The sequence below is a fragment of the Parus major genome, chromosome 12 (assembly GCF_001522545.3).
Source record: "Parus major isolate Abel chromosome 12, Parus_major1.1, whole genome shotgun sequence".
NCBI classification, from domain to species: Eukaryota; Metazoa; Chordata; class Aves; order Passeriformes; family Paridae; genus Parus; species Parus major.
Window position 1 is genome coordinate 13,226,697 of NC_031781.1, and position 15,404 is coordinate 13,242,100.

General features: G+C 48.0%; 1 protein-coding gene across 21 annotated transcripts in view; it reads right to left on the reverse strand.

Moving 5' to 3' along the window:
• The window catches only part of CADPS (calcium dependent secretion activator), a 205,842-nt gene that overhangs the window by 3,177 nt on the left and 187,261 nt on the right, over positions 1–15,404 (reverse strand). The gene's annotated exons all lie outside the window — the stretch shown is intronic.

The following is a 15,404-nucleotide window of genomic DNA, read 5'->3' on the forward strand; positions in this document are numbered from 1 at the left end:
GCCAGCCCGCTCCTGGGGCCACAGACTGAGAGGGGAGACAGGCATCTGCTCTTACACAGAATTTCCATGCATGAGCTTGAAAATTTTAACAACAACAATAACAACAACAAACTTATTAGGAGGGTAATGGCCACCAGTAGCACCGCAAGGTTTCGTAATCTGATTTTGCCATTGATGGCACTTGCCAGCAGTGATGTGTGTTTGGCTCGAGCCATGTTTTAACCTGTTTCCCCCACAGTGAGAGCACGGTCCTCCCTTTAAGGATGTCAGTCCCACACTCAGGTTACTTACCATCTTCAAATTCAATCCTCAACAGCCACAGGATGAGTCTGGGTCCCCGAGGGTGAGTGGAGGGGAGGCTCATGCGGGGCAAGGTTTGGCTGAGGGGAAAGCACATCATGCTGGTCTAAGCACCTACAGGTGCCTGCCCAGGCTGTGTGGGAAATGCTCTGCTTTCACCCTCACAGTTATGAAAGATGGAAAAGCAGCAAAGAAATCAGCTTGTTTCAAGCTGCTGAACTCACAGGGCCCCTCCAGGGGCTGAAATTGTGCTGTAGTCTGTGAAAAAGGCTCGCAGCAGTGTGGCAGCAGCCTGCCACTCCCGCAGTGCAGGAAGGCTCTGGTGGGCTGTGGATCAGAGTCCTGCACGTCTGATGCCACACAGATGAGCAGCGAGCCCTCCAGAGGAGGAAAAGCAAGGGCTGGGGGGTGGCTGGGGAACCACAAAATCTCTCCACGGTGCTCAGTACAAAGGGGTGGTTACAAAGCAGGCAAAAACCCATCACACCTCCCTATGCACAGTTGCACCCATCTCGTGATCTCTCTTACATGCAGAGATCAAATCCCATACTGCAGACCAGATAAAAGAAACCCCATCAGACCAGTTTATGAAAATCCTGATAGAGCACCATCCAAATTAGTCTGGAATGCAGCTGCCTCCCAACGAGCCTAAAACCTCACTCCAGTCCAAGTCAGGTCTTGCTGCCCCCTCGGGTCGGGGGTCTCTGACACAGAACATGCCCTTGTCCCGCTGGAGCAGCAGGGGAATGGAGACAACTGAACATTCTGTAACTGCAAAACTGAGGCCACTGATTTGTTACCCTCCATCCTTTGACACCAGCACCCACAAGGTGGCATACGGCTCACCAAAGCAAACAAATGAGTCTAAAACAGCCCTGCACCACAAAAATGTGTGCTCAACACACATCTCCGAACTGTGCAGCAGCACACCCGGGAGCTGCACAGGGAACAGCTTTCCCCCAGCTCCAAAGATGTTCCTCTGCTTTAACTTCTACACCACCTCTTTAAAAAATGGAGGAAATAAGGAGATGAAAGAGTCACCGAAGAAATGGCATGTGGTGACCTCATGCTCAGTGCTCACACCTTGTGCAACTTGTGACAGAGATTCTGCTGACCCTTCATCTCCAGGCCAGAAACCTGGCAAGAGCTTGGATGAGACTAATTGAGACTGGCAAGCAGGAGCTCTCAGCTGTCACCTGGGGTCCTGTGACAGGCTGAACAGTGAGTGAAGCAACCTGGGCAGCTGGTGTGGACCTGATGAGCATAGGAGACATGAAGGTCTAGTGGGCTTCATACCTTCCAATCCCTCAGACTACTCTGAGAAGTCAGAGTGTCCCTGGGTATGCCCTTGGGGTCCCAGGTACCTTGACCCAGGACAGCCAGCAGCCAGCTGGTGGCTGAGTGGCACAGAGCTACTGCTGTCACTGGGGGATCTGCCTGGGTTCCCATGAAATGCTGCACACCCACGTGGACAAAACAGAGAAAATGTTAATGTTCATAAAGCTGCTTTTCTGCAATCAGTACTTAACTGAGTCATGCTCTTGGGTGACACTAGCTCTGATCTAGGACTGTGCTGGTACATGGATGCCCAGGTCAGCCAAACACCTCCTTCCCCTTCTGCCACCTCTTCAGATCAAAACCCCCAGAAGAACGGCACAACTGTGTGCTGCACATACACACCCTCTCCCTTCCCCTGCCACCTCCCTACATCTCCCTTCATCTGCTGGGTGCTTGTGTCAACTCTACATGAGATGAGAAGTCCCTGGCAGGGGCAGGTCCTGTCATTTCTGTCTGTCCCACACCACACACGCCCACATGGCTCTGTGATCCCAAACAGAAATTATAACCTCTGCCTGGAGGTTATTGGCAAGGTGACTTTACTGCTGCAAGACCTTCAGAGTAAGCAAAATTAAATGTTTTTCTGTGTTTCTGGAGGGCACTTTAACACTCTGGGTTCTGGGGAAGTGCAAACTCCTTGGAACCAAATGTGAATTGCACCCCTCTCCTCTCGAGCAGCGGCTGACAAGGGCTCAGCCAGGCGTAGCGCTCGGCTGCATGAAAGGAGCTCTCTTTCTCAAAGCCAACTTACTCCTAAGACTTTCTGCTTTATGAGAAAAAGACAAAGTCTAATTCATTGATCTTGATACACAAAACCGTCACGTCACTTCATAGAGCACACACCAACTGCTGAATTTAAGCCCTGCATATTCATAAAAATAAGTTAGCCCATAAATTAAATGTTCCCTTTAGCTATCGCTAGTGTTGATGTGCTATAAGACGCATAAGCCCTCTGATTCATGACTAACCTACCAAAGAAGATAACATTTGCATATGACTATATTATTAAAAAAACAACAAAAAAGCCAAATGCTCCTAAACAGAAACGTATTCACCTCAGACAAAAGAGCACGGAGTGGTCCTGTGGGGACACTGGCCACCTTGCTTTCCCCAAGGGGGTCTGCCATTCCCTCAGGGGCAGTGGGGTTCATGCTGGGGACACAGGGTCCCCTTGGGGATCCAGCTCCAGCCTTGTGGCTTGTCCCCAAAGACAAAGGGCAGAGGCCACAGGCCAAATACTGAACTTTGGGGCTCTGCCAAGGGGTTTGCAACACATTTCAGGCACATTTCTGGAGCCACAGCACAGCTGTGGCATGAGCACACCAAATACCATAAATATATTTTCTGCTAAAAAGTCCTCATGCCTGGTTGTAAAGAACAAATAGACCTCACTGATGGCCCAAGCCCATGGACAAAACCCCACCATGTAGCTCACTGCAGTACACACACATTCCTGGTGCTGCTGGCATCCCTGTCCCCCACCTAGGGGACAATTTACACTCGGTCTGGGGCACAGGGCGAGGACAGGCTGTGGAGCCTGCATCCTCTTGGACACATGGTGGGTACCACTCATCCAGCAGGATGTCAGCAGGGAAGGGAGCAGGGCTCTAGCAGAGGCAAACCCCCATGGCTGCACACCATGAGCCAGCCCCAGCAGAGGAAATGCACTGCCAGAGCCCAGACACTGCAAGCAGGTACTGTATTTGTACAGAAAAGCATTTGATCCCTCTTTCAGGTTTGTTTTCCTGTTCTCCTGTCTTTCACAGGAACCTTCATTGCTGGGTGCTAGGCTGGGTAGATGAGGTGGGCCATGGGCCACCTGGGATGCACCAGGATGGGCATTAGAGGAGCTGGAGCATTACAAGAGGTGCACTTCTATGGATACTGATCCAACACCCCAACCAGCTTGAGCAATAAGTTTCCTTTTTCCCCAGCCCTCTGCCTTAATTTTTTTTTTTTTTTGAATGCAAAAACATGATCAATAAGTTCCTGAAATAGCAAGTTTGTCTCTGAATACATAAATTGTAGAAATTGGTATGAATAAATCTGCAAGTAGCACACTGAATGTGGCACATTTTATCAAAACCCAGCCCTGTGCTGGGTTCCTGTGCTTTCTCGGAGGTGGTGTCATTACACACACCCAGGAACATCTGCAAACCCCCGTTCTCTTTGGTGTGAGCTGAATGGAAGCATGACCTCCTGTTCCTTGCCATGAACCTTCAGTTCACACTCATATTTTACATGTTACAGGAAGCCACAGCTCACCCCAGGAGTGCTGCAAACAGAATCTCGTAAGCCAGATGCAACACTGCTTCTTAAGGCACCTGAAGGAGCTGTATTCTTCATTCAAAAGCTTACATACTAGTAGCTTAAGGTCACTTCAGCTTTTGTAAAGAGTGGGACAAAACCAGGAATGCTTATAGGGCTGGGTTGTCAGCAGGGTAGCAGAGGGATTACAAGGAACCTGTGACTCTGCCTCTTTCTGCCTTTACTGGTAGTTTTTTTGTGTGTGAACAAGTGCCATACAACAGATTGAGGCTGGTATAAAGGCCTGGGACTGTGCAAGAGCACCCTGCTGAGCCTCAGCTGTGCTTGCAATTAGCAATAGGCATGAAATGATTATTGTTGTGGTGGCTGATGGCAATCTGAAGTGACAAGTTTTATGGGGGAAGTTGTAGTAGGGATGTTCAGCAAGTTTCTGCAAACCATTAATCGAAGGCTGCAGCACAGTTTAGTCAAAGCTATTTTATGTCATTCCAAAGGTCTCGCAAGGATGCTGAAAGAATATTTTTCTGCTCTCAGTGCCTTGGAACAGAGTTTTTCTAGGTCAGGGATTCTTTACTGCCCTATTTAGTGTCAAAAATACCCATTTGCCTCAAATTAGCAGAAAGCTTGTAGTTAAGGGCTAGAGATTAGGCATACAAAATTACTCAGCAGGTGACTGCTGGGTGGATTTGGGGTTGAGAAGTCTTTAAAACTGACTACAAGACATTATATACTTCTGACAAAAGAACATAGTAATCCTACCTGCTTGCTTTAACCACTGTTGTTTGTCTATTATTATGTGCTTTAATGCTCATAAGAGCAAAACTACTGGTGATACTACTCAATTACCATAGTAACTCTCCCCTATGACCTCTCATTTCAGTACTCGCTTTCCAACCAGAACCAATCCAAGCAGGGCAAATCTATTTAAAACTGTGACACACACTGCACAAAGAGGCTCCGAATGCTGGCTGGCTCCCTCTCTTTGTCCAGGACATGGGCTTGTTTTGAAGCTGCTGAAAGGCAGCTTTGAAATGAACCCTTGAATTCAAGGTGTTTCAAAGACGAGGAACTGGATGCTGGGCAGACGCCACCACAGCATCCCTGAGCCAGCCAGCACGAAGTGAGGGGACCACAGAGGTGGGAAGGGAGAGAGGAAGAGGCTGACTGTGAGTCTTCCCAAAGGAAAACTGAACATGCTCTCAGGCAACAGCTCGAAGCAGTTTGATCAGCCAGGAAAAAAAAATAAATAGATAAAATTACCAACTCTTTGTTTCTGGCATTTGCATCCCTATCCAATGGGCCAGAAGCTCAGCTGGTGGAAGGCACAGTGGGGCTGTGATGATTTACAACTGCTGACAGTAGGTGACAGCTGACAGAGCCATGTCCATCCCAGTCCTGGGTGGCCCTGAGATCAAATTGGGTATTCGGCGTTGTCACATGTATTCACGGCAGCCACCTCCCCTGAGCAGGTGTCACCTCCACAGGGAAGGCAGGGATGCAGCCACAGCAGCACAGGGACATGCTGTCTGGGGACCAGCCCTGTGCACACAGCTGCCAGTGTTGGAGGAGGACTTGTATGGAGAGCGGGAACTCTTCAGGAGCAGCCTGCCAGCCACAGGCACCACGGTCCTTCCTTCACTCTTGGTGTGCTCACTAGCACAGCCAGGATCGTACACCAGAAATGGCTTCAGCCCTGCAACCCAAAGCCCAGATTGCCCTGTGGCAGTCATGGAAGGATCATTCTTGTCCATTCAGTCTTCTGTGGCCACCAAAGTGCTCCTCTCCACCTTCCCTCAACGTTTCTTTCACTGTTGGTTCCTGGCAGTCATTGCTGCTCCAAAAACTTGGTAAAGATGGCAAGCCCAAAGCACAGGGCCTCACAGTAAATGCAATCTACTCTTGTCTACCAGAAATAAAGAGATGTTCCCACCATGAACATACACAGCAGCTTATGCAATCCCTTTTCCAAAGGCCAGCTCTGCTGGGATGCTGGATGTGGATGGATCTGGACACTGGTAGCATGGAGCGTGACTCAGCCTGCTCCCCAGCACTGCTAGCAAAGTCTTGGCCAGGCTGGCAGAGCTGAGCCCAGCTGTGTTTCAGGCTGTTCTGGAAACCTGAGTTTTGTGTTGCTGCAGAAGATATGCAGCTGTGCCCCAGGCTGGGAGAGTGGGCATAGAGCAGAGACAGGTGACACAAATGTGTCTGAAACACTTGAGTTAAGATAGGTGGCCCTGGAGGAGGAGGTGGCAGAGCCGAGGTGGGTGAAGAGCCACAGGCACTCAAGCACAAACATCATTCTGGTCCCCAGTGTCAGTGAGGAGACTGAAATGGACCTTCTGCCACACAATGGCAAGCAGAGACCTGCCCATGCAGCAAACCCCATCCCATCCATTTGTCACTTTCTTTGCTGCTGCTCTGGGTATTACTCCACAGAGCCCAGCCGATGGGCTCCCCTGCCCTGCCCTTCACTGGGGACCACAGAATCACCCAAAGGCAGCTCAGCATTTGGAGCTATAAAACCTCCTCCAGCACAGAGGGCCAAACCTGCAGTGGGCTCAGGGCTGAACCCCCAGGCAAAGAGCATCTGGCTCGGTCGTGTCCTGGCCGCAGCCATGGGTGGCACCAATAATGACCCGGCGACTCTTTGGATTTACACCTGCCAAGGATTTGGATCATTCCCCCAAGCCGGGCAGGGCACAGGGCTCAGGGCACTGAGAACGACATTGCTGTGAGTGCCCAGGTTTTCCAGAACAGAAATTGGTGTGACATTGCCCACATTACAGAAATAAGTTTAGTGGCTGCGGCTCTCGGAGCACACAGCTAACCATAAAATAAGCAATGAGTTAATATTGCAGGCATTGATCAGCTAGTCTTACAATTAATGCTTCCAATAAAAAAAAAAAAAGCTCCCCTTTTATTCAACAGAATAAGAAATTAAACACTTGAGGGCTCATTCTAAAGAATGAATGAAATTGAATAAGCTACCTAGCACTTGAGATTCCCAGCGAGTGCTTGAATAGAGCAAACCTCCTGAGTTGAATGGATTGCCTTTTGGGACCAATTTGTCTCTTTTCACTCTTTATTCCTCCTTTTTTGCTGACAGATGTACAAAGGCGGAACTGCGCTGTGCAGCTTAGCTACATGCACCCACAGCAGCTGTCACTTTTGTCGAGCAAGTTAATCAAGCAAATGCCACCATATCCCACTTTCTATAAGGAACAACATGTTATAGACAGTAGTCTTGGGAGACGGGGAGGGAGGGAGAGAGACTTTATTTTAACTTTGAGTAGCTGGTATTTTTTTTTTTCCCCTCTGTGTGTAAAAAAAAAAAAAAAGGAGAAAAAAAGAAACAGCTAAACCTGGTAGCACAAGCTGACACTTTTGTTTTCCCGTGGAACAAATATTTAATATGATTTTAACTCTAATTTGTACTAGAAGGAGAGCTGTCTGGTTTTAATTAAATTTAAGGGACTTAGGGAAACACAGTTAAAAAAAGAAATAGAAGCTTTTTGTTTGCATTAACGCTTGTTGATAATAATATATTGATTGTCAATTGCTAAGCCCAAAAGATTAGTGTAGTAAATACTATTATCTGAATGCCACAAGTGAAGTGCTAGCTTCCCGTCCCTGCTTTTCCTTTTGTGAGGCACTTTGAATCACTGGTTGTTATTTATACATTTTCTTTGATAAAACCAACTTGTGTGGCTGATTTTTTTTTTTTTTTAAACCCTGCCTCATTAAGTGTATAATAGCATTTACGTGTGGGGCTTTCTGCTTTTTAGCCTTTCAAGCTTAAGCTTATATTCCTCTCTCACAACCATGTTTCAAAACTTGGGATGTTCACAAACAATTGGATACACACCAATATTGTATATATCAGATGCTCTCTTGCTATTGCCAAAGACTAGAAAATAACAGAACATTATCCATAAAGAGTAAATAAATAGTTATCGTCCTGCTATGCTGCTGCATGCCAGATAATAATGCTGTCCGGTCATTAGGCAGCTTTTCTATGGCACATAATTCTTTAAGTTAGGTAAGAAAAGCCAACATCAGAAGTAATTCTGTCGGTGCAGCTCCACAGAGCACACGGCAGAGCACTGGCAGGGCTTCAGGCAGCCCTCAGGTTGCTGGTAGAAAGGTGATTCACCCCCAAATTCAGACCCTTTGGAAAGGATCTTTCAGATAATAAATCGAAGTTTTGGTGACAGTTTGCACTGTGCTAATTTAACTCATCTGCAGGGTCTTTGCCTTGGTGTGTTCAGGAACTGCGTGCATGAACTGTCAGTGTTCGGGATTTGTGACCCCCTTGCCAAACTGGGGACCCCATGTCTGCACCTCGTCCCTGTGAGCGAAGCCTCTGTAAGCCGTGCTCAGCAGGGCTCTGGGCGAGTGCTCCTCACAGCAGCCAACATGACCCTCATTTTCAGAACGAAACCTCCCTATAAAATTCCACATTAAATTCTAGAGATCTGGCAAAGCACTAGCAATTTGATAAAAATCCCCGAAAGCCTTGGGGTCTTTTTTTTTATTTTATTTTTTTAAATAAAATTTTGACCTTGATCTACCAGAGCCTTGTGATTTAATCTGGAGTCTCCCAGGTCACACTCACACTGAGCTATTACTGAAGTAAAAGTACTTCTTTTCCTGGTATTTTATGTACCACTATAATGCTATCTCTGCAAGTACACACAGCGTGTTCTTCAACATCCACCCCAGAGCTGTGAATTCTGGATGCCTTTTACTCTATTTTATATTCCTTAACTACGAAATTTCATTCTTGTTGACAACGTACCAATATGAGGAAGTTACAAAGTCAAAGGGTCTTGATATGAAAATAATTTGTATTATTATTTAATAAAGTCACAGTCCCTAACGTTGCCTAATAGGGTTAAGCTGCTAGCCAGAGCAACTCATCATCTGTCTAGGATGCAAATGGCATCACCGAATTACATTATTTTTTTCTCCCCCCCCCCTTTTCCCAAAAATAAACCACAAAACAACTTCGAATCGCGTAAGAGCTCTGCCTTCCAACGGGGAAGAGCATTCAGCAGGAACGCGGCGCGCAGACCCCAGCGCGTGGAAGTGCGGCACGCTCTTTGCAGTACATATGGCACCTGAGAGCACCCACTGCTCGGGGATGTCGGCTCCAGGGTGTGCTCAGCCTGCCGCCTCACCCGGAATTGCCCGCAGGTTGGACCCGGCGGGGTTCCGCAGGTCGGTGCCACAGGTGTTAATGGGAGGGCGGCCGGGGCTCCCGGGGGTACTGCTTGTGCTGGTGGGATAAATTCCCTGCTTGCCAAAGGGCCACAGCCCCACCTGCACGCTCCCTGCTGCAGATTTCTCCCTGCTCTTAACCCAAAATTTAATTCCTTTTCAGAGAATACAGGGAGGGTCAATATCTTTTCTGTTGGTGGAGCCAATTTCCACAACAAACACGTATGCCCAAGAAGCACATCCCTAATAGCCCCTGCTCTCGGTGCTGCACAAACCAGTAACACCTACACCTGTCCTGTGCAGCTGTGACTCCACAGGCCACGGTGGGTGTTTGTTTGTGCCAACCCTCAGTGGCTTTGCAGGCGATGTGTGCACTCTCAGCACACAGGCAAAGGCTTCCCACGGCAGGGACACAGCCAGAAAGGGATCTGCAACACTACTGCTCCTTCAGGGGGGAGGAACAATTCTGATGCTGAGGATATGATGCCTTGTACTCATTCAGGTGGCCCCGATCTGTATGTCAGGGTGCTCTGCTCTGCTAGCCAGACACCAAAGTCTCTGCCTAGCAAAAAGCCATACACCCATCCCCGGCAGAAGTGATGGGTGAATGTGACAATGACTCCCCTTCTTCCCTGGAGGGAATCTCATGGAAAAAGTAACTGTAGTGCTGGCTCCTCTCTTCCTACAGCCAGGGATATCCTGGTCTCAATCTGCTGGGGTTTGCTGTGAGCAAACACCAACGCCAGCCCACGCGTAGATCATCTCAGAATCCTTCCGGAGTGCTGCTGCACTCTGAGGAGGGCAGACCTGCCAGGCCATGTGCCTCCACGAATGGAGGGCAGCAGGCAGAGAAAACTGCAGGGGAGACCCCTGTGCAAACAACTTGTCCATGGCAGAGGGTACAGGAGTTGGTGCTCATGGTGATCTGGGAAAGAAGCCCCAAATTCCTCTCCCATCCACAATGTCCTCAAACCAGGGACATCCCATACTTAAACCTGTTGGGTTTGCAGGCTGACTGCCTCAGCAGGTGCCTCATTTCCCCTCTGAGACAGTCCTAATCCTGTTTATACACTGAATTACACACCTCCAGGAAATGCTCCCTTTAGGTAACAGGTAAAGGCTGTCCTGGCTACATGAACCCCTGAACTGGAAGACCCTGCCTATCCAGGCTGTGCAGGCATGGAGCATCCCATATCCCTGCACACAGACTGGGGGCCTGCACACACCACCAGGTGGGCTCTGGGTGCTGTGCTCTCTCTCCTTCTCTGCAGACACAGCTCTGCAAAGTGCACAGCATTCACTAGGAACTGCCAAATTAAATCCCCAAAAACCTGCTGCTTTGCAGGAATTTGCAGACCTCCCTTTTCCTAAATGAAAGAGCTTCTGCATAAAAACCTATAACGGCACACAAACAGAAAACCACTTCTGTATGGATGCTTGTTCTCAAATACATTTTTAACCTATAAAATATTCTCTGCTTATTTCCATTTTTCAAAAAAGAAATGAAGTTGACATGTTAAAATCTGAGTTTCTATATAAAGCAGCCTAGTAAAACACAATATCTGCACAACTGCTATTTTTCTGTCCTGATTCCAAAGCCCTGTTAGTGTGAGGCAGTGATGATAAAACTGGCTGCACACTTGTTCAGTAAGATGCACAGCAATGCATGCTAGAGAATACTTTCATTATACTTGTTTATCAGTTTAAATTGGAAGCTGTCATGAAGTGGGACTTGATAAACTTTATCTGCTTCCTTTATAGCCTGCATATTCCAAAAAAAGTATCTAGAGGCTGCCTGGACATCTCGGCCCTGACTGCAGCAGCTCTCCTGGTGTCCTTCCTGGGGTTAAACACCGGACACAGCGCGCTCCCTGCCCGAGTCCCACCAGGCATTTTTGAATGCTGATATCATACATCCAGGGCGAGGCTTAAGGGAGCACCAGGAAAGGAAAGAGCCGCAGATCAAGAGAAACAAAATGACCTGGGACGGCTAATCTGGCACGCACCGCTGGCTGGCGCGGGCTGAGCAGCGATTGTGTGGGGCTGGGATGCAGGGGGAGAAAAGGAAAGGATGGATTGAAGGCGCTGCTGGAAATCAGACAATCCGTCATTGTCCGTGCATTGTCTCCCCTGTGTGCACCGAGAGCTCCTTTGGGCAAAGGCTCTTTGCAGAGCCTGGAGGGAGGGAGCAAAGCCGCCGGCTCGACCCACGGGCTGGGGTCAGCCCTGCACACCTGCGGGCACCGGGGTGTCCCGGCCCTTCCCACGCTCCTCGCACCCCTGGACGCAGCTGGGACCCCCATGAGCTGTGGCTCACCAGCCACCTCCAGGTTCTCCTCCCTGCTGACCCACGGGACTCAGCTCCAATTAGCTACAGCCTCTTAAACTCAGCTGGAAGGCCGAGAGCACCGTGTATTTCGTCCGAAGAGAGCTCCTGGTCAGAGGCTGCTCGGAAAAAGGCTCTCTCTGGATGGAGGATTCCATGCTTCCCCAAAACCCTGGCTACTCACATCTACCAGGAAATAAATGATCTTCTGCTCAGTGCCAGCCCCAAAACACAAATCTCTGACGCTCAAAAGCACGGTGCAGATGATGTTAGCAAGCCTATGCTGACCTTAACGTAACGGAGCAATCAGTCTGCCTTCTTAGAATGATTAATGGAAAATCTCCTCTGGAAAAGAAATCAAATTAACTGTCTTCAACCAAATGTCTACTGGAACACGAAAAGCTGTTCTGATAAAGACATTTAGGAGGGGAAAAAACCCCTTTCAAGCATGTAAAATCCAGTGACAGATCTAGGATTTATTTTATTAAGACTCTCCCTAAAATAAATTAAATGGAACCTACTTAAATGAGCACTTCAGGAAAGAAGCCTTGCTGAGGGGGAGCTGGGAGGCCATGTGCCCAGTGCATGCCTGGGCCGTGTGAAGCTAACAGAGGGGAATAGCAGAGGACAAGGGCTGGCTCCGAGGAGTGGTGTCAGTGCTAAGCTCCTCTCTCCACTCCTGTGTGACTCCAAGAGGACACAGTGTACTCTATGCCCCCTCTGCACAAAGAGAATTCATCCCTGAGAAGATACACTGACAACTGCCACCACGATTTTATGTTTTTTTCCCAGCAAAAGTCCTGCAGTGAGATCAGTTCCAGGTCCAGGTCTGAGCCTTGCCAAGCCAGCAAAGGGCAGCAAAAGCTGCATGGCCCCAGCTCCTCCAAAGATGCACAGGGAAGGAAAAGTAAGCTGTGTTCCCTTGAGATCAATGTGCCTAATTGTCTGCATTTCACAACTCACTCTGGAAGGGGAGAGAAAAAAAAAAGCAAAAAACAACGCAGAAGAAATAGCTCCGTGGAGGCCATATCAGGATGGGAGTGGGAGAGAGTTAGTGCCCTAATGAGCAGTCTAGCTGCGTGGGAGGGAAACAGGTTGTTGTCTGTCTAAGAGAAAGCGGTGAGTGTGGCTACAAGCAGATACGAGATGGGAGCCCTGCGCGCAGCCTGATATCCGTTCTTCCCCTGATCCCGCAACCCGGCCTCCTGTGAATAATTCTAACTCACAGTGCAGCTCCACTGACTCACAAGCAGGCTTTTGAGACTGAACAGGGAAAGGAGAGGGGAGGATGGGAAGGGCTCCGTTTTGGCATTTGATTGTGCCGTGCAAGGCTTACGGTCTAGCAAGAAATGCCATGATCCTGCAAGCATGCCTTGAAGGAGCTGCCAAAATTTAAGTGAGTAACCCTGCTGAGGGCAGAAGCTTTGATTTTAAGAATAAGCTAATGCCTCAGTGTCTGCAGAGGACTTGCTGAATTAACTGATCTAGCTGTTTTGTATTTTTTCAATATACTCAGGTGTGCTATCAGGCGCTAATGTGTAGGTACTGAAACATATGCTGAGCTGCCTGTGGATCCTCCACTGGAAAATGCTTACTCAGGCTCCTGGAAATGTATATAAGGATTTTGCTGAAGTCTTGAGTCCCACACAGTGTCCTGTATCCTTATTATCTCTGATATTTAGAAGTCAGATACCAACAAGGGCAGCTTGCTTTGGAAATATGACTGCAGTCCTGCACCATGTCCCCAGCCCTCCTGCGGGGCTCCTGGTTGAGGGAAGAAACCCAAAATCCAACAAAATCCACCAGATGCAATATCTGCCTGGGGATATCACTGGGGCTTCCTAAAAGGCCAACTCAGATGAGCCTGAGGGACAGAACTCGATGCTGGAGCCTCAGCCAGGGGCTTTGCCTCTCTGAAGGTGGTGGGAAGGAGATGCTGGCTCCTCTAGCTGATAGGAGGTGCTGGAGTGACTGTTCCTCTGCACTGAGGACAGCAGAGAGCAGAGCAAACCCTGGTCTCCCCACTGCCCTCCCCGCTACACCTGCCAGACCCCGCTAATCCCACCCTGCCATCAAGACTAAGAGCCGTTTCTGCCTTGCAGAGAAGAACTGGCTCGTTTCTTGTTTCCGAAGTGAATTCTCCGTCTGCTATCCCGGCTGTGACACAGACCGAGGGAGCTGAACGCTCCCAGTGACAGTGAAGTGGTAAAACTGCCTTCTGCAAAAAGCACGGTGGCTGCTGCCACCTCGGCGGGTGGTATCACTGCGTGATTAAGTTCTTACCAGACTTTTTGGTATAGGCAACCTTCCTGATCTGATAACTGCCAAGGACAAGCCAAATACGCAGGGTCAATCCATGCACACTTAATCTCCAGAAGGCAGATTAAGTGTATAATTGACCCATATAATCCGTGTATCATCTCCAGTGAAATGTTTTCTATGTCCGGTTTAGGCAGACATGAGGCCCATAAGACAGTGATCAGAGACACAGAATTACCATTGCAGTGGATTTCATCAAAGTTAGAGATGGCTTTTTAATCACTGATCTCAGAGACTGCTAGATTTAAGCAGATGAACTACCACTAAGCACATCTGTTTTAATCCTTATCTTCTACTCAGGCTGGTGTCTTCAAGAAGTACAAGGAGGAAAAAAATAAATTAATTTTTTTTTTTAGGTCCTCGCAATCTTAGGAGCTTCTCTTGGTGTTTTGATCCCTCATATCAAAAGCATGTTTTTGTTTTTTTCGGTAAGATATTGAATTAATCATCAGAGAGAAAAATGCCATCTGCGCTATTCAGGGACTGCATCAGGATGCTGGAATTCGCAGGATCTCGGGGAGCTCACCCGATGTTCAGTAGCCTTTTGTGTATGTGATACTCGCTGTGGCTGGGGAGGAAATAGTCACCCTATGCTTTACATTAGTGTTTACCAATTTATGTGGAAGAAAGGTTGGCATTCACACCATCTACTAGTCAATCATAGGCTTTCTGGATCACATATGTCGTGACGGGTTGAAACCTATACTGTGAGTATCTAAGGGTGTTTGTAAAGACACGCACACATACATGGATCTACAAATAAATTCTGCCAAAGGGCACAACCCTCACAAGTAAAACTCCCACTGCCTTCAGATAAAATGATGGATGTATAAACTCTGATCCTATGAAATTCTGAGTGACCTAAGACAAAGAGGACCTGAATTTTGCAGGATTGGTCTGAAGACTCAAGATCACTCTGAAGATATTTTCCCATGCTTAAGATACACCCACCTGCTTCTGCCTCATTGTTCCTATAAAAAGTTCCATTCTGCATGTCAACTCTGCTCCCCTCTCTGGGCAAAAAGCGATAATATTTTACTTCCTATCAGGCACCACAAAGAGATTGTCATCCTTCTGCATTGTGTGCAAAGTACCACGGGGTTTAAATCCCAAAGCACCCAGGCAGGCACAGGAGCGCAGGGAGCGGATGCTACAACGCTATTCTGAAACTCCTCTGTTACCACTGCTCTCTACCAATGGGCCTTATTACAGTGTTTTAGCGTTAAATGTTATCAAATTAGTGAGCCAGGCCAAGTAAATAAGTCATGTTACTCTGCAGTAAACAGCACTGCCAAAAAGCTAGTTAGGTTTTGATTACCAGCAGAACTCCACGATCAATCTGTTCATTCAATGATCCCAAGAATACAGATTTTTAAAATTAAGATGACTCTATTTCAGGGAGGGGGGAAAACCCATCCTGACTAATTTGCAGAATTAAGAGGATTAACACAGAGATCACACAGAAATATAACAATAATCTGCCGCAAACACCAGTATCTCCCAAAGAGCTGAGCCCTATTCTGCAGGCACGAGCAAGTCAGGCGATGCAGGGGAAGAGAGATGGTTTCTGAGCTAAGAAATCATGGCAAATGCCAAGAAAAGACATATTAACCCAGCTTCTCTGTAGACATGT